This window comes from Durio zibethinus, chromosome 16 (genome assembly GCF_047325235.1).
Source record: "Durio zibethinus cultivar Kanyao isolate XHJ-2024 chromosome 16, ASM4732523v1, whole genome shotgun sequence".
Lineage (NCBI taxonomy): Eukaryota > Viridiplantae > Streptophyta > Magnoliopsida > Malvales > Malvaceae > Durio > Durio zibethinus.
The window spans coordinates 16,854,926-16,873,431 of NC_143177.1; the positions used below are offsets into that span (position 1 = coordinate 16,854,926).

An 18,506-nucleotide genomic window follows, 5' to 3' on the forward strand; every position below is an offset into this window, starting at 1 on the left:
CAGACTAGCTACGCCCCTGCCTGCCCATTAGCCAATGGGTTGGTGAAAAGTTGACACCAGTCTTTCTCCTATAGAAAGCATAATAAATTTCCTAGCCATCCTACCTAAAATCGTGAAATCATCTAAAATGGGGACATTTTTCTCCCTAGCCACCTTAGGGCCTTTCTTCAACCAACTTAGTGCTTATTGACTTGTTTCTTGGCCACCATAATTCTAACATTCCACTTGTTACTCCATCAACCCACTTGAGGGTGCCTGAACACAGTTTCAACTGATAACACCTAACTGGCTACCCTACTCCAACGTGCTTGCCCGTTGGCTTGCACATACCCATGCATCTTGGGGCTGAGGCTTCACGCTAGCCACACACACTACTAGTAACATGTTTCAAGGCTTACACTACCCGCGCATAGCTCCTAGAATAGTATCCCAATCGTGAGGCCTCATCCCCTACTTAGTTCAGGGTTAGTCATGGTAAGGTTGAGGCATACCAGGGTCTAACCATGACACTCTCCCACACTTACTATGTTGATGCATTCATCAATGCCAAGACCACACCCAACTCTTTTGTTGCACATAGTTGATGTTTTCTCATATGTCTCTCACTTTTGCCTTCAAGGTTTGGGTCGAGACCCCATTGAAATTGCCTATAGCACTCATTCATTGTCAATATAGATGGGTCTTATCCTTGCTCCACTACACCTCTTATGCTGCTTCCATTTTTGCCTATCAGACTCAATCTTAGTTTCTCATTATGTGCCACTGCACTGTTTCACCAATGGTCGCACCAAGTTACAACCACTAGGCACTCTTGTTGATTACGACCCTTAGTCAAATGAATGGCCACTAACATTTGCCACATATTGGTGTGCCCCACTGGATGTGACCCATCACTCCAATTGCATGCCTACAGAACCAACTCTTTAATGTGCGTCACTAAAAATGGTGCTTAGGCCAACTATATTCATGCAGCACCACCCATAATAGACTTTAACATGATGGCATTCAAACGCTTTGGTCATCTCACAACTTGGGTCTTTTTGGCCCTTCCAAGGTCACCTCTCTAGATGTGGCCCTTTGGCCAACTACCCTCATGGTGGCACCTTAACTCTCGCTATCTCATACTCAAACCCAATGCTCAAATATCTCATAGGCTTTATTGCCTTGGCTTAGTACCACCAAAAATCACAAGTCTTCTTCACTTTTACTCGAACTCAACTCGTCTTGGCATGCAGCCATATCTCCATGATGGTTCCATAACTCATCTACCTTGACTTTAGCATATCTCATAGGGTATCTTAATGCCCACTTAGTGCTCAAGCATCCACTAGTCCAACTTTAAACACAGGGTCTCCTGACCGACTCCATCTTAAGGTTCACCAACCCACTTGGTACTCAAGGTCCACTGACCTACTCAAACTCATGGCCATCCCATTGGCCATATCTACTCAAAGACTCCATATTTAGCCCAACTCAATTGGCTTTTCTCTACCTTGCTCAAATTCATCTAGTTTACTGATCGAATGCAAACTCAAATGCCAATACCATTAGCTTTGCTCAACTCAATTAGTTTTCTAACCTATAGAACTCAAGGCCTTATCAACTGACCAACTCTTACTTGCTTGTTCCACTAAACCGCACACTGTCATGGTCCACTAAGCACCATATCTCATAAGGCCTTCTCTCTCAGCCAACACAAGCATGATCCACTAATTGGCACACTTTTATGATCCTCTAACCACCGTAACTTATGGTTTATTGACCATCATGAACGTATGGCTTCAATCCTCAGCCAACTCAAATTTGTCTGCCTTTATAAAATGGCTTCATGGTTGGACCCCAAATACTCAACTCGTACCCCTGCTAGGGCACTTGCTCTATACAATAAGTGCACATGTTAGTCATTGATCTCAATGCTCAACTCATGTCCCTTAAGACCACACATATCTTGGCCCACATGGCCTTGCTTAGACACCATTTTAAGGTGTGTGCCTCTTTTGCATTTTGGTCTCATCTATTGTCCACCACTCAATGGCATTGTATGCCTATATGAGTTAACACTATTCACTAGATAAAGCTATGCTCTTAAGTCCTTTTACTTGGCATCTAAGAGTCCACTTGATGGCTTTCCACCTAGGCCAATTTTTTCCAAAGCATGCATCAATGGCTTTTTATCTAGCTTATATAGCCATATTATCATAATAGCACCTTGATAGCTCTCTTTGAGCTTAGCACCACTTTGGTATATCATTATCATACCCACACTTGGGGCCACCTTAGTCCCACTACTCAGCAAAACATGGCTTTTATACCAAAATGTCACAAGCCACACATTCTTTAGACCGAAACCATGTGTCCATATGGCACCAACACTACGCTTAGTTGAGGTTAGCCTTTTTTTACTCCATTTCTCCATGGATAGATCATTTTCAATCCTTTAAATAGCATACTTATGAGCTTTTCCTAGCTCAAACCCTAATAGGGTTGCCTGTAACATTCCCAAAATCAATAGGGAAGAACCCAACTCCTCACGTCTCATTTGCCTATAATTTTCAGGTGGTTGTGAGCACCCATCTCTGTCTGTAGGCATCGAAGTCCTGAGCATTGACCTGCCTTGCACATAAGGGCTCACAACCATGGTTCTCATGATATTATCTCATCATGGCATGCTAAGAACTTAACACCATACCTGCCTCCATCATATACAAGCTCTTATGTGTAGAACTTGAAGGCATAACACCAATGTTGGTCAATAGGCAGCTCTAAGCCACACTAGGCTTGTCTCATCCCATAAAACTCATATCTCAGAGCCTTAGCCCTACGCCTTATTTTAGGCTACCTAAATGCATTATGGACACCTGACATCATTCCCATCTTGCCTCAAGGAACTTAAGTGTGCTATCACCCACAGCATACCTTTACTAATTGGTGATAAGGGTCTAGTAGTGTACCTACCTGTTACTCCACTCATCCTTCAGACTCAGTGGTGCCCCTTCTATGAAAACACCATCTCATAATCCTTCCAACTTAAGGAAGGGAAACTAAAGGGCATAGTCAATGTTATTACCTAACCCTATGGTTCAATGCAAAAATGTGATATAAAGCCCATTGGCCCTAACTATCTTTGAGTTTACCATAACCCAAGAAGACACCATGCTACATTCATGACCTGATGATAACTACCCACCTAGACACCATATGTGCCTAAGAGTAGCTCACTTCAAACTAGCCAGGCCCTTGCCTATAGTACTAATTCATTGCTGATGTAGATGGGTCTCATCTTTGCTCATCCATACTTTTTCTACTATTTCCATTTTTGCCTATCAAACTCAATCTTAGTTTCTCATTAAATGCTACTGCATTGCTTCAAACATGATCATACCAAGTTATGACCTTGAGACACCCTTGTCAATCATGACCCTCAATTGAGTGAATGGCCACCTACTTTGCCACACATTAGCATGCTCTATTGGATGTGACCCATCATGTCAATCACACGCCTATGGCATCAGCTCTTTAATGCGCCCTTCTAAATGTAATGCTTAGGTGAACTGCACTCATGTGACACCACCCATATTAGACCTTAACATGTGGCATTCAAACACTTTGGTCATCTCACAACTTGGATCCTTTTAGCCCTTCCAAGGTCACCTCTCTAGGTGTGGCCCTTTGGCCAACCACCCTAATGATAGCACCATAATGCTCACTATCTCAGATTGAAACTCAATGCTTAGATATCTCATAGACTTTACCACTTTCGCTCAATACCACCAAAAATCACAAGCCTTTCCCATTTTTACTTAAACTTAACTCGACTCTGCATGCAACCATATCTCTATGATGATTCCATAACTTATCTACCTTGACTCTGACATAACTTATAAGGTAACTCAAAGCCTACTCAGTGCTTGAGGATCCACTGATCCAACTCAAAACTGAAGGTCTCCTGGTAGGCTCTATCTTAGGCTTCACTAACCCATTCAGTACTCAAGGTCCACTGACCTAATCGAACTCATGGCCATCCCATTGGCCTAATCTACTAAAAGACTCCATATTTGGCTCAACTCAATTAACTTTTCTTTGCCTTGTTCAAACTCTTCCAATTAGCTGACTGGATACAAACTCGAATGCTAATGCCATTGGCTTTGCTCAACTAAATCGACCCTTTGACCTACAAAACTCAAAGCTTTATCGACTAGCCAACTCTTACTTGCTCGTTCCACTAAATAGCACACTGTCGTGGTCCATTAAGCACCACATCTCACAAGGCCTTCTCAAGACAACACAAGCATGGTCTACTAATCGGCACACTTTTATCATCCTTTAACCACTGAAACTCATGGTCTGCTAACCATCACAAACTCATGGCTTCAATCCTTAACCAACTTAAACTCGTTTACCTTTATAGAAGCTCTACACTTGGACCAAAAGTGGGTATGATTATTATAGCACTAGGCAGAGAAGCTTTTGGAAAGCCTGTGGCCTTGGCACTTTATGACAGAGCCTAAAACTTTTTTGGACTCAATGTGCCACAAAGTGTTTGTAATCAGCTCCTTTCTAGAAATTTCATAACTGACCTTGTATGTATCTAGGGGCTTTGGAACCCTTTATAATGTATATAAGGGCCACACACTTGGCTCTTTAGTGACCACATAGGCTATGGGGGCTCAAATATAAATAGAAGTGCCCTTTCCCCTATAAGACCAACTTATGAACCTATGAACTTCTGAACCAACAAGCTATTCAAGCACATTTGTACATAGCCACATTATTCCTGCAATAAAAAAGATCTTGTGTTCTTTCACCGATGCCTCATTAGTGTACTATAATGTTCGATTGTCTTTAGGGTCTGACTAGTCCTTAGTGGGTGGCATACTCACTTAACTAGGTTAAAGGCTAACTTAGGTGTACATGAGTGGTAGTTTCCTGCCTAAGGCTATGTGGTTGCAAGGCTTAAGATCAAAGCCCATGACAATTGGTATCAAAGCACAATTTGGTCTGTAACTCTAATCCAAGATAATGTCTATTTTTGAGATAAGCCACCAACATGTTAAGAGGCAAGAGGCTCATAAGACACGTACTATTGGAAATGGCAAGAAAGGCACTAGTAGGGACATGATCTCAGCCTTTGATGCTCGGTTGGCCAAGGTTGAGTTGGCCATGGCTAAAATGCGGACAAGTATGAAGTTCAAATGGAGGAATTGGTTTCAGCTGGAAAGGAGATCATGGAAGAGTTAAGGCAAATCTTTTCAAAAAGATCAAAAGCTTTATCCATAAGAAATCTACCTTAAAGGCCCTAGTGGAAGCCATAAAGGAGGAGATGGAGCAGCTCAAAATGAGGCTCTCCATATGTAAGGTAGCCATAAGGGGAGGCATACTTGCAATAGCTCCTAATACTAGGGTGGAGGTTCCCAAGTCAAAAGAGCTCAAGGGGATGCAATTTGCAAATGATGTAGACAACTTCTTATAGAGTATGGAGTAGTATTTCCATGCAATAGGCATCAAAGAGGACATTGCTAAAGTAAGCATTACTTTTATGTATCTTTTGGACATTGCACTTTTATGGTGGCATCATAGGTTTGGGGAGGCCAAGCACAAGGGTGCTACCATTAAAACATGGGTGAAGTTCCAAAAAGAGTATAGGTAGTACTTTTACACACAATACATTGCCAAGGAGGCACGAGCAAAGCTATGGTTGCTCACCCAATGTGGAAAGGTGCGAGACTATGTTCAAGAGTTCTTAAAACTCATTCTCTAAATTCCTAGCCTTATGGAGGATAAGGCCTTTTTCACATTTATGGATAGGCTCAAGCCATAGGGTAAGTAAAAGATAAGGAGCATGGGTGTCCAAGACTTCACCCAAGCCATGACAACCACTGAATCTTTAATGGAATTCAAAAAGGGGACAAGTTTGAGTCTTTCAAGATAAGGACAAAGGTAGGGAGACAAAGACAAGAGTAGCCGTGATAGGACACCAATGCACAAATAAAAGCCTTTTATGAAGGGAGAGAAGAAGAAGGACAAATGGCTAGTGACTTGGGATTGACCCATGACATGTTTTCTATGTGACTATCAAACCAAGAATGAGGGATTGAATTTTAGTTTGATCCTGCTAAGTTTTATCTTAGCAAAGAAAGGGAGCAAGAGAAAGGGGCTCATGTTCATTGAAATCTCAATTACAGGCAAGCATGAATGCCCTAGTGGACACAAGTGCATCTGATCTCTTCATGTTTGAAGGAGTGGCCAAGAGACTGGGGCTCAAGGTCAAGAAAGGTTTTGCATGAATCAAGACTATCAACTTCAAAAAGGTTCCTATCATGGGCAAGATACAATAAGTCAAGTTAATCCCTATTGATGACTATGATTTTATTATCAATTTAGATTTCATTAAAAGGATCAATGCACTCTTTGTTCCCTTCACCAACTGCATTTGTATTTTGGACCATTGGTGCTAATGTATTATCCCAATGAAACAAAAACAAAGGATTAAAACCAAGGCACTATTTGCTATCCAACTCACCAAGGGTGTGCTAAAAGGGGAGCCCACCTTTGTGGTGGCACTAAAAGAAAATAAGCCTTGAAAGCTAAATGATAACACTCCCTTGAAGGTGCTAGAGGTGTTGGAGTCCTTCAAGGAAGTTGTGCTTATGAAACTACCTAAGAGACTACCACCTAAAAGAGAGGTAGACCACAAGATTGAGTTAGTGCATGATGCCAAGCTACTAGCCTAAGCCCTATATAGGATGTCACCCTTAAAGCTAGAGGAGCTAAAGAGGCAACTGAAGGAGCTTTGAGATGTAGGGTTCATCAGGCCCTTTAAAGGTATATATGGTGCACCAATCCTATTTCATAAAAAGCATGATGGGTCCTTACAAATGTACACTAATTGTCGAGTGCTTAACAAGCTTATAGTGAAGAACAAGTATCCCATTCCCTTCATTATCAACTTGTTCGACCAACTAAAAGGAGCATGGGGGTTCACCAAGTTGGATCTAAGATCAAGATACTATCAAGTAAGGATAGCCAAAGGTGATGAATCAAAGATAGCATGTGTGACTTGTTATTAGGCACACGAGTACTTGGTGATACCTTTCGATTTAATAAATGAGCCTGTGACATTCTACACATTGATGAACAAGGTACTATAATTGTTCCTTGATTGATTTGTTGTAGTATACCTTGATGATATTGTTATCTATAACTGAATGCTTGAGGATCATGTGGATCACTTATGGCAAGTGTTCCAAGTACTAAAAGAGAATGATCTATATGTAAAAAAGGATAAATGTTCATTCACCCAGCATGAGGTCTCAATCTTAGGCCATATTATAAGAAATGAATGGTGACAAGGTCCATGCAATCCAAGAATGGGAACCATCAACCAAGGTCACAAAGTTGCAGTCATTCCTTAGTCTGGCTACTATTGATGTTTCATAAAAGTGTACTCAGCCATTCTATCACCTTTAACTGACATGCTTAATAAGGGATAAGTTTAGAAATAGAGTCCTGAGAACTAGGAGGCCTTTAATTATCTAAAGCAAGCTATCATAGAAGAGGAAGTCCTAGTTGTCCTCAAATACACCAAGCCATATAAGGTACACACTAATGCATGTGACTTTGCTATTGGTGGTGTGTTGATGCAAGATTGGCATCTAATTGCCTTTAAGAGTAAAAAGCTCAATGAGACCAAGTGTTGATATACAGTATGAGAGAAAGAGATAGTTTTCATGGTGCATTGCCTACGCAGGTGGAGGCATTACTTATTGGGAAGAAAATTTATGGTGATGACCAACAATGTGGCAACTATCTACTTTCAAAGTCAAAAAAAGCTTATTCCCAAGTAGGCACATTAGCAAGACTTCTTTGCCTAGTTCAATTTTACCATGGGGTATAGGCCAAGAAGGGCCAATGTCATGGCTGATGCACTCAACTACTAGGTTGAACTAGTAGCGAACAAAAGGCTACAAGGTTTTCTAGTTGTACATATCAAAAAGAGGTTGACTTAAGATCTCATAGCCAAAACCTTGATCCAGTATTGAAGTAAGGAAATATTAGATGGTTATGGCTTAAAGGTGATCTACTATACACCAAGGAAAACTAATTCTTTGTCCTATAGTTTTGTAAGCTATGAAAAGAAGTCACAAAAGAAAGTCATGACTCACGATGGGCAAGCCATCCATCATGGTGGGTAAGCCATCCAGGTATGCATCTTACCTTAACCCTTATTGAGGATTGATACTATTAACCTAGGATGAGGGATGATATAAAGGCTTATGTCAGAACTTATCTTGTGTGCAAACAAGACAAGATAGAGCAAAAGTCCCTAGTTAGACTCTTAAAACCACTGTCAGTTCTTTAATGCCTATGGGAGAGTGTCTCCATGGACTTCATTGTTGGACTACCCAAGATGGATGGGTATGGTAGCATCATCATAGTGATAGACTAGTTCTCTAAGTACAAAACCTTCATTCTGGCAACTAAAGAATGCCTAGTGGAGAAAGCAGCCCAATTATTCCTCAAGAATGTCATGAAGTACTAAGATATTCCTCAATCCATCACTAGAGATCAAGATGGTCAGTTTACGGGCTAGTTCTGAAGTGAACTATTTAGGCTTCTAGGGTCAAACTTAGATTTTCCACCACTAGGCACCTTTAGACAAATGGATAGACCGAAAGGGTGAATGCCTTATTAGAGGTGTACCTTTAGTACTATGTCAGTGCCCCCAATGAGACTAGCCCAAGAGATTGGATGTAGCTCATTTCTCATATAATCTCCAACGGAGCAAGGCTACAAATCAAAGCCCCTTTGAGATTGTGACCAGGCAACAGTCATGTATACCTAATGCTATTACCTTGGGGTACATGAGACTGAACCTAGCAGCTTACAAATTTGCCAAGGCATGGCAAGAATAAGCCAATCTAGCTTAAGTGAGTGTATATAAGGCAGTGAAATGAAGAAGTAGGCTGATCGAAAGTAATGAGACATGTAGAATCAAGTAGGTGACTTGGTGCTGGTCAAGCTAGACATGGTGCTATGATAACTAAGGATGCACAAGGGGCTTACTAGTAGGTACAAAAGTCCCTTCAGAGTTCTTAAGCAAGGTAAGACTGCACACAAGCTTGAGCTACCTTCACAACTCAACAGACATCTAATCTTCCATATAAGTATGCTCAAACCCTATCACGAATACTTAAATGATCCCTCTCAAGGCTAATCAAAGAGAGCACTAGGCATTAAGGCCTCTTATGATTGAGAGGTTAAGTTCATCTTAGCCAATTACATGGTACAATAACGGAAACACATGCTTATGCATGAGTACTTGGTATAATAGAAAGGCCAATCAGATAGTGAGATAAGTTAGGGACTAGCTAAGGCATTATGGTAATTTTAGGATCAGATTGACAAGTTCCATAGAGAAGACATGATGAAGGCATCGACAGAATGGTGGAAGAGAATGTCACACCCTGTATGCGCACCATTGAGGCTAAGGCTTGAATCCCATCGCATGGAGGGCAAACCCTCACTCAAGTACCAGGCCACAAGAATGAGTTCTTATAAGAGTTACCTAATGCTAAGCCTAAGGACCATTTGGGAGAAGCTTCTAGAATGACCTAGAAAGGTGGTGCAGGCACTGTAGGCATAAAGGCTCTAGATAAACCTAGACACAGGCCAAACATATTGGCATAAAACCTTTTAGAAGAGCCGGATACAAAAATAGGTATGATTATTATAACACTAGGGAGGGAAGTTTCTAGAAGGCCCAAGGTCCTGCACTCGGTAAGAGAGCTTGGAACCTTTTGGACCTAGTGTGCCATAAAGTGCCTAGAACCAGCTCATTTCTAAAAATTCCCTAACTGACCTTGTATGTGTCTAGGGGCTTGGAACCCTCTAGAATGTATATAAAAGCCACACACTTGGCTTTTTAGTGACCATATGGGCCATGAGGGCTAAAGTATAAATAGGGGTGCCTCCTCCCCTATAAGACCAACTTATGAACCTATGAACTTGTGAACCAACAAGCTACTCAAGCACATTTATACATAGCCACATTGTTCTAGCAATATAAAGGATCTTGTTTTCTTTCACTAGTGCCTTCTTAGTGTGGTATAGTGTTCAATTATCTTTAGGGTCAAACTAGTCCTTGTGAGTGGCACACTCACTTAACCCAATTAAAAGTTGACTTAAGCACACGTGAATGGTAGTTTTCTGCCTATGGCCACATGGTTGTAAGGCTTAAGATAAAAGCCTATGACACTGGCACATTGTATAGGCACATGCCTCAATTATCATTAACACAAGCTGGCCTTTGGTATAGGCACTTGTTTTGACTATCACTAGCACATGTTGGCCCTTGGTACAGGCTTATACCTCAATAAGCATTAGTAGAAGATGGCCCTCAGTACAGGTAGTTACCTTGAACACTGTCGCCACATGTTGGGTGTCACAGGTCATGAGTTCCTCAAACCAAAATCATGCATCTGTGTGGCACCAAGACTACTCTTAGTCAAGGTCAGCCTTTCTCGAATCCATTTCTCCATGGACAAATCATTTTCAATCCTTTAAGTCACATACTTGTGAGCCCATCTTGGCTTGAACCTCGTAGGGTCACATGCAACATTCTCAAACTTAATAGGGAGGAACCCCACTCCCATCATCTCATTAGCCCATGATTCTCAGGGTTACCTCAAGCACACATCTTTGTTTATAGGCATCAAGGTCTTAAGCACTGACCCTCATTTGCTTATAAGGGCATACAACCCTAGTTCTCATGATATTATTTCATTTTGGCATAATGAGAACCCAACACCATGCCTACCCACATCATACACAAACTCTCATATCTAGAACTAGAAGGCACAACACCAATGCTAGTCAGCAGCAAGCCCAAAGCCACACTAAGCTCATCTCATCCCATAAAACTCATATCTAAAGGCCTTAACCTTTAGCCTTATTTTAGGCTACCCTCATGTATGATGGACACTCGACATCATGACCATTCCACCTCAAGGAACTCAGATGTGCGATCCACCCACAACATACCTCTACAATTGGCCATAAAGGTCTAGTAGTGTGTCTGCCTGTTTATCCTTCCAGCTCGATGATGGCCCTCTTACGTAATCACTATCTTATGATCCTTCTGGCTCAAGGAGGGAAAACTAAGGGATGTAGCAAATGCTACTACGTAACCGCATGGTTCAATGTAAAGGTTTGATATGAGACTTGCCACCCCAACCATCTTTGGGTTTATCGTGACCTGAGGAGACACCATGCCACACACATGACCTAATGATGCTTGTTCTTTTAGACACCATATATGCCTAGGAGTAGCTCATTTTAGACTAGCTAAGGGGATGGTGGAAAGGTGACACTGTCGTCCCTCTATAAATAGTGAAAATGATTTCCTAGCCATCCTACTAAGAATTGTAAGACTATCTAAAATGGGGACACTTTTCTCTCTAGCCATCTTAAAGCCTTTCTTCACCCAACTCAGGGACTAATGACTTTCCTCTTAGTCACCATAATTCTAGCATTCAACTTGTTGCTCCACCAACCCACTAAAGGGTGTCCACGTAAGACTTTAACCTATAGCACCTAACTAGCTATAGGCTCCAGGGTGCTTGCCTATTGGCTCACACTTGCCTCTGCATCTTGGGGCCTATGGTTCACATTGCCTGTACATACTATCAGCAAAATGTTTTAGGGTTTACATTACCTACACATAGCTTTAATACCACTATCCCAACCATAAAGCACCATCCATTGCTCAGCTTAAGGTCAATCATGGTAGGATCAAGGCACATGAGGGCCTTACCATAAAACTGGGTCTTTGTGTAGTCACATGCCTCAACCACCATCAGCACCTATAAACCATTGGTGTTGGATATGCCTATTTGAAAAAAGTGTCCCCATTTTAGACACTTTAATGTCTACTACTACCATATCTATAAAATCTCTCATGCTTTTTAAATGGTGGTTGTTTGAGCCACCTTTCAAAGTAGGTGTGCAAGATGGGCCTATTATTGCGTGTATCCATGACAACATCCTTAGAGTAAAATCCAAGTTGTGCATACTTTCTAGCCTTGTTTTCTTATGACTAGATACTTAGTGACCTACAAGTGCCCATGGCCTTGATCGATTAGTGTGTATACAGAAAAGAGGCTCAACTCTGTCAAGCTCGAACCTATGCTTGTGTCATGATCCATGTATAAGTCTTAAGCCAAGTAGGTTACAAGACATAGCTTGTTTGAGTTGGTTTAAGTAAAGGACCAAAAAAGATTAAAACCAAGGTCCTAAAGGCATATACGAGGCCCAAGTGTATGACCAAGCTAGGCTAAGTTACGAGACCTCAATAAGGTGAGCAGCCTAGTGCTAAGAATAGTGATTGCTCATTGAAAGGATCAAGAATACTCCAGAAAAGTGGCATGAATAGGTCGATAGAGAAGGCTTTAGATTAGCTTGAAGATAGGCTAGGTGTGCAATTGTAGAAGATTTTGAAGAAGCCGATAGGAAGGCTAGGTGTATAGGCATCGAAGGTTCCAGAAGGGCCAAGCAAGGGAAGAGTAGTAGGTATTGTAGCACTTAAATGAAAAAAGCTCTAAAGGCCCTAGTTGTGGGCAAAGTAGTGACCAGTTGAGGAAGGTGCTAGAAACCATTAGGCACAAGCACTCAATGGGTGTGCCTAAACTCTTTTAGACCCAAGGCTCAATGGGGTACCTAAAATAAGTTAGATTTTATAAAAGCCTTAGCCAACCTAGAAAGTGTCTAGGGACCATGGAAAGGTCTAGATGGCCTATGAGGGCCATACGTATTAGGGAGGCTTAAGTATAAATAGGGGCCTTCCCTTTCATTTATTAGTAAGTTAGAAGCAATAAGAGAAAAGTAAGAGGAACCAAGTCATAGACATTGGAGTCGTTATAAGGACACTGAGAAATTGTACATAGCATCAAGTAAATTGAAATACAATTGCTTTAATTTTCCTTCCTAGCTTTCTTCCAAGCTCTTAGGGAGCTAATGGAGTGTATGACAGAAATGTTTGGCACATAGTTAGAAAAAAAGCTAACATAGGCACATGGATAGTAGTTTCCAACCAAGGCTACATGGGTGCTAGGCTTAAGCCCCTAGCTTATGATAATTGGTATCAGATCTAGTTTTAACTGAAGTTGGTACCAGAGTAGATTCGACCATGAAGAGATCAAACCTTCATTATGACCAGGGTTGATGTCAGTTTGGGTTGCATGGGCAGCTTGGGTGCTAGTGTGTCACTTGGGTTATTGACTTGTAGTAGGGTTACATTATGTGGTCATTGCTAGTTGTTTGTGCCAATAGTAGGACGTGAGGATGCAGGAGTTCTTCAAAGGATCCGTAGGAGATCTTTAGCTCAAGCTTCACGTTTGTGGTTAAGTGCACGAGTGATATGCATGAGGGTCACCCATCCACGTGCAAAGGGAGAGGGGCTAGTAAAAAGGAGAGATTTTCATCCATGAAAGCTAGTTTGAGGGCACCAAGGATCATGTATGAGTTATAGACTACACATGGGAGGATTCAAAAAAATGGTAAAAGCTATAAGTAAGAGCCAAGTAAAGTGGTTGGGTATGAGACTTAAAGTAAGAGTATTGCCATTACTGAGTCAGTCGTTAAGGCTAAGTGCATTAAGTCTCTATAGCCTAAGGGTAAGGGCTTGAATGGGAGAAACAAGAGTAGCAATTCTTTGGGGGAAAAAGAGGGCAATGAAGAACTATAGCATTAGAAGGTAATGACTAAGGGTTTGATCTTGGAAAAAGGTATGGTGACCATGCCCTTTAACTATTTATTGTGCCTAGGACCACATAAAGCCATGGAACACCTATAACAAAAAAAGCCTACGCCATTGTGAGGACTTAGGAAGAATGCAATGGTAAAAGTCATAATGGTAGTTAAGCTGAGAGGAGGGGATATTTTAGGCTCCTAATAAGAGCAAAGTAAATATGGCTATGAAAAGCCACTAACCTTAGAGATATATGGTTGTTAAAGATAAGGCAATGGCCTAGACGTGAGCACTGCATGGCCTACACCTATGAGTGCTACATGCCTTGAAGGGCCTATTGAGTGTGGGGAAAAGGTAATGGCATGTCACCAACTAAGGTGCTACTTGGTTTGATAAGCATTGGTTTCATGGAAACCATATAGGATCATGAATGAAACAAATGATGACTCTAAAGGTGTATAAAAAACCATCATGTGCCAAAGACCATTAGGATAAGAGTGGGACATTGATCCAGCATATACATGCGATGAAGGAATGACATCCCCTAGCAATGAGGGTGTTGCTAGAATGAGTACGATAAATGTCATGGTTTGTGCACAAGTCTTAAACCAATTGGGTTAAGAGACATAGCTTGTTCTAGTTGGTAAAGGTGAAGGACGGAGAAAGATTAAGGCCAAAATCCCAAAGGCACATACAAGGCCTAAGTGTGAGGACCAAGTCCTTCACTAAGATACGAGAGTTGGTGAGGTGAGCAGTGTAGTACTATAAAATAAGGACTACTTGTTGGAAAAATCTAAAACACCCTAGAAGAGTGGCATGGGTAGACAGTTATAGAAGGTTCCAGATTAGCCTAGAGATAGGTGAGGTATGTAGACACAAAAGAGTCTGGAGAAGCCTAGAGGCTAGTTAGGTATGCAAGCACTAAAGGTTCCAGAAAAGCTTGTTTTGAGAATAATACCAGGTATTATAGTAACCAAACAAGGAAGGCTTTAAAAGGCCCTAGTTACATGTGAAGTAAGGTGTGGGCACTCAATAAGATTGCCCAAACTCTTTCAAACTCAAGGCTCATAAGGGAGCCTAAAACAAGTTGGATTTCGCAAAGGCCTTAGCTAACCTAAGAAGTGTATGGGGACCATGAAAGTTTCTAAAAGGCCTATAAACACCATGACTTAGATCAATAAGGGCCATATGTGTTAGCGAGGCTCAAGTATAAATAAGAGCCCTCTTCATTGGTGAGAAGTTAGAAGCTACACAAGTAAGAATAACCAAGTCATAGACTTGGACATTGAGCAATTGTATATAGTATCAAGTACATAGAAGTTACAATTGCTTTAACTTACTTTCCTAGCTTTCTCTTAAGCTTCTAGGGAGACAATAGAGTGCACGACAAATGTGTTTGGCATAAAGTCAAGGAAAAGGCTAACTTAGGCATAGGATGGTAGTTTCTCACCTATAGCGACACTGTAGCTAGGCTTAAGCTCTTGGCTTATGACACCTATGGCTGATGCTACCCCAAACCCTAGATTAAGTCTCTGAATCGAGTAACAACTCTTTCGGGTGATACAAGTAAAAACTGCTATCATAGGCTTGGTTTAGCCAAGTCTCTTAGGTATTTGGCAGTCACATAGCCTCTTCTTGCTAACCATAAAAATGCCTTAGTCTGGACAAGCCTGTGCATGTAGCCGATGCTACCCAAGACCCTAAGAATAAATCTTTGAATAAGGCAACATCCCCTTGGGGTGGTGATAGTAGAGTTTACGTGTGCAGTCTTGACCAGAACAAGCATTGGTGGTGTCATGCTATTGTTGCCTATTGAATGGTAGAGGTAGTTTCATGGCCCTTGTTTATGTTTTTCTTGTTCCATGCGGTTATGACATGTCCTCGTACATTACTTCCTCTGCTCACTCATCGAGTAACCAATTACATGGGTTATGGATCGATGTGCATGGATGCTACTAGTTGTGTGCAATAGGCATATGAGTGGTACTATGATTGTGCATGTTGGCAAGCTCTATGCTTGATGCATTAAACTATTGACTCCTCATCCTCTTCAATCTCACCCTATGTGGTCATCATACCCTGAGAGCATAATTAAGATCTTGTGATGCATACCTAAATTGATGAAAACTAGATGTCTTGCCATCATTCATCCATTTTGTGTCCTTAAGGGCTATAGTTAGACTTGAATCATACCCCATGTCCCAAGTGTGCCACCTAAACCTCGATGGCTACATCGGTGCACTGGTGCTTGATCGTGCTCTTAAAATTGGAACATTTTATAAGTGTGGGCTCTTGGCCTTTATTTGTCCGATGCTATGCATTTTACATGATCGACATGCATGATGCTTGTGTTTCATGTTAGCTCTCTCCATGGCTCAATCGATGCATTGAAACCCAAGCAGTGCCAACATCCCAAAGGAATACTACCTCATTGATCCTGCTAGTTGTCATATCCTTGTCTTAAAGATTAAGCCATGCATGTGTAAGTATGAACCAATTTAGACTATGAAATTATGAATGGCTAATTAAATCAATTATAATTTGTTTGATGGTATATACTACTTTGATAACTGTAATACTTCTAGAGCTAATACATGCAACAAGCCTCAACTTCTAGAAGAGATTCATTTATTAAATAAAAAAGGTTGACATGGGCTTTGCCCATTGCTTTAATGATTCATGATAACTCAATGAATTGCACGACTTTTGCGTCGGTGATGCATCATTCAAATTTCTACCTTATCAACTTTTAATGGTAGGATAGTGGCCTATTATAATGGTGACAGGTGATGGACAATTAGGGTTTGATTTTAGAAAAATAGCTTAAGTAATGGCTACCATGTCCAAGGAAGGCAGCAGGCATGCAAATTACCCAATCTTAACATGAAGAGGTAGTGACAATAAATAACAATGTGGGCTTTATGAGTCTGGTAATTGGAATGAGTACAATTTAAATCCCTTAACAAGGATCCATTGAAGGGCAAGTCTAGTGCCAGCAACTGCATTAATTTTAGCTCCAATAGCATATATTTAAGTTGTTGCAATTATAAAGCTTGTAGTTAGAACTAGGGTTGGGTCTTTCGATTTGCGTCATTATAAGCATAGGTCTACTCATTCTTACTATCGGTGATGCACTCCAGCCCTAATTAGATGGGTCATTCCTTTGGCATTGTTACTTTGAAGAAATTAGAGTGCTCAAAGTAGGCTTACGCTTGTATACACTAGCATGGGATAACATCATAGAATTTTGGTCCTACTATGTTGTCCTTTGGGATCTAAGTAATGATTAATATGGATAGTGGAAGGCATTCATCTTTCATAGTCAAAGGTGAAATTCTTAGATTTATGAAAGATAGACAACTATGAAAGCATTTGCCAAAGATATTTTCATTAATCAAGAATGAAAGTTTAGGGCTTGAAGACAATCAGATATCATCCTACTCTTAACCATAAATGATGCCAACCAAGGATTGGCGGATGTTACTTTTAAGAATCCACTAGCACCTTATGAGAAATCAAAGTCTTTGGGTTCCAAGGGGAGTATGGTCACAAGGTTGAAACTTAAAGGAATTGATGGGAGGGCACCACCAAGAATGGAGCCTGGAGCTTAATTTGACTCAATGTAGGGAAACTTACTAGGTCTAGACATAGTAAGGATTGATAAATTAAGAGCTCTTTCTTGATCCTATAGGTGGTGGTGCATGGCTGTTCTTAGTTGGTGGAGTAATTTGTCTAGTTAATTCCATTAACGAACTAGACCTTAGCCTACTAACTAGCTACATGGAGGTCATCCTTCATGGCTAGCATCTTGAAGGGACTATGGTTGCTTAGGCCAAGAAAGTTTGAGGCAATAACAGGTTTGTTATGCCTTTAGATGTTTTGGGCTGCATACATGCTACATTGATGTCTTCAATGAGTCTATAGCCTTGATCAATAGGCTTAAGTAATCTTTGAAATTTCATCATGATAGAGATAGTTCATTGCAAGTTGGTCTTCAATGAGGAATTTCGAGTAAGCACGAGTCATTAGCTTATATTGACAAAGTCCCCACCCTTTGTACATGTCACCCATCACTCTTACCAATTGAATGGTCTAATAAAATGTTCAAATCATGACGATGTGGATAGTTTACTGCCCATGATGTCATGAGAAATCCATTACAGCTTATCATTTAGAGGAAGGAAAAGTCATCAAAAGGTTTCCATAGGTGAAGTTGTGGAAGGATCATTGTCAAAACCCACTCAACAAATGACCCATGAATGAATTAACAAAACATTGAGGGTTGCTTAGGAGATGACGTTGTGCATGATCAATTTTTTCCACTTCGCAAGTGGGCAAAACATTTGGTATCATCACCTATGATCGAAACCCCTAACATGAATCAAACTAAGGAACTAGAATGAAAAAGATTGCATGTACCATAACCATCCTATTTGCAGTGCATTCATAGATGACATTGTGACTCCTTTTGTTGTGAAAAATCAAATGTGTTTTAGGAATGGATATCTTAGCTTTCATATCGATGAAGAACTTAGTGAAATGTGATACTTAGTGTGAATTGTAGAATCCTATGAACCATCGAGTTTTTGAGTGCAAGTTGGGCCCTAAGCTATTAGGCCAAGGGCACGCCTGCTAGGGTGCCATGCATCATTGCCTCTTCCAACCACCCTATCAAGCTTTGGGTAAGGGGATAAAAGATGGCTTCCCAACATCTTGTCAATTGAGGTTGGCCCAAAAATGAGTCCCAGGTAATGATAGCAAT

The 18,506-nt window shown here is 41.0% G+C and overlaps 1 non-coding gene and 1 pseudogene across 1 annotated transcript; both read left to right on the forward strand.

The window, feature by feature from the left end:
• Positions 1-16,168: 16,168 nt before the first annotated feature.
• On the forward strand, positions 16,169-17,974 carry LOC149514335 (18S ribosomal RNA; annotated as a pseudogene).
• Positions 17,975-18,231: 257 nt separating this feature from the next.
• LOC149514336 (5.8S ribosomal RNA) lies at positions 18,232-18,387 on the forward strand. The gene has a single exon (XR_016328878.1). It is a non-coding gene; the product is annotated as a 5.8S ribosomal RNA (ribosomal RNA).
• Positions 18,388-18,506: the final 119 nt, after the last annotated feature.